Here is a 1,826-nt window from a genome sequence, read left to right as displayed (position 1 = left end):
TGTTCACAAGTTCCACAAAATTGTTCTTCTCATAGATAAATCCTGACTGAGACATGATTTTGACTATTGGTGCCATTGTTAGAGTAAGATAACTTGCAGAAAGAGAGAGGGTTTTGCTTTGAAGAAGAAGAGAGTAGTTAATTGCAGTAGAGAAAGATAAAAGAAAAGAATGAAAGTGAATTTGGCTTTTATACTATCTCAGAAATAAACTGTCAAAAGTAATAAAGTAAAATAAAGTAACCAATCAAAATTGCCTAAAATAGCCGTTTAAAATAAAATAAACTGTCAAAATTCTTTCAATTATCCGTTGTGATATATTTATAGACTGTAAGTATATCCGATGGATAATGTTCAGTATTTTTAACAGCTAAGATATAGACAATTCGACGAATGAGGATAAAATAGTTATCCGTCGGGTATAAAATAATCCAAAAAAGTAATTGATTTTTATTAAAATATTATATTCCGACAGATGATCAAACTCGATGGATAATGAGCATCCGTCGAGATGTAAATTTTGACTTGGCCAAAATTTCATCTAAAATAGAAAAATCAATTAAGTTTCTGGCTGCACCATAGCTTACAAAATTATCAGAAAGGATTCAAGAATAATTAAGCATACCTAACTCATTTACCAACCTAGAAAAGGTGGATTCATCAAGTGGCTTGGTAAATATATCTGCAAGCTGCTTTTCACTTGGAACAAAATGAAGTTCCACAGTACCATTCATCACATATTCCTTAATGATGTGGTACTTGATGTCTATGTGCTTTGTTCTTGAATGTTGTACTGGATTTTCAGTGATGGCAATTGCACTTGTGTTATCACATAAAATAGGAATTCTGTCCACTTACAGACCACAGTCCAACAATTGGTTCTTCATCCATAAAATCTATACACAGCAACTGCCAGCAGCAATATATTCAGCTTCAGCTGTAGATTTAGAAACTGAATTTTGCTTTTTACTGAACCAGGACACAAGCTTATTTCCTAGAAATTGAAAGGTTCCTGTTGTAATTTTCTATCAATTTTACAACCTGCATAATTTGCATCTAAATAACCAGTTAGATCAAAACCAGAATCTCTAGGGTACCAAATGCCAAGTTTTGGTGTTCTTTTGAGGTATCTGAAAATTCTCTTAATAGCTACTAAGTGAGATTCTCTAGGATCAGCCTGAAATCTAGCATAAAGACAAGTAGCGAACATTATATCTGGCCTACTAGATGTTAAGTACAAAAGTGAGCCAACCGTGCCTCTATAGCTTGAAATATCCACAGACTTTTCAGTAGTGTTTAATTCAAGTTTAGTTGCAGTAGCCATGGGAGTTTTTGCAGATGTGCAATCCATTTGATCAAACTTCTTTAGAAGATCATAAATGTATTTGGTTTGACTAATGAATATTCCATCACTAACTTGCTTAACTTGTAAACAAAGAAAGTAAGTTAGTTCTCCCATCATGCTCAATTTATACTTACTTTGCATCAATTTGACAAACTTTTTGCAAAGTTTTTCATCTGTAGAGACAAATATAATGTCATCTACATAAATTTGAACAAGTATACTAGAGCCATTAATATTTCTAAAGAATAAAGTTTTATCAACAGTACGTATTGTGAAGTGATTTTCTAAGAGAAACTTTGACAAAGTATCATACCAGGCTCTAGGTGCTTGCTTCAACCCATAAAGTGCTCTCAAAAGGTAGTAGACATATTCTGGAAAATCTGAATCTTCAAAACCAGGAGGCTGACTGACATAGACTTCTTCCTCCAAATCTCCATTCCGAAAGGCACTTTTACATCCATTTAATAGACTTTGAAATTGGCAT

The sequence above is a fragment of the Apium graveolens genome, chromosome 4 (assembly GCF_009905375.1).
Source record: "Apium graveolens cultivar Ventura chromosome 4, ASM990537v1, whole genome shotgun sequence".
NCBI lineage: Eukaryota > Viridiplantae > Streptophyta > Magnoliopsida > Apiales > Apiaceae > Apium > Apium graveolens.
This window is presented reverse-complemented; position numbering follows the sequence as displayed.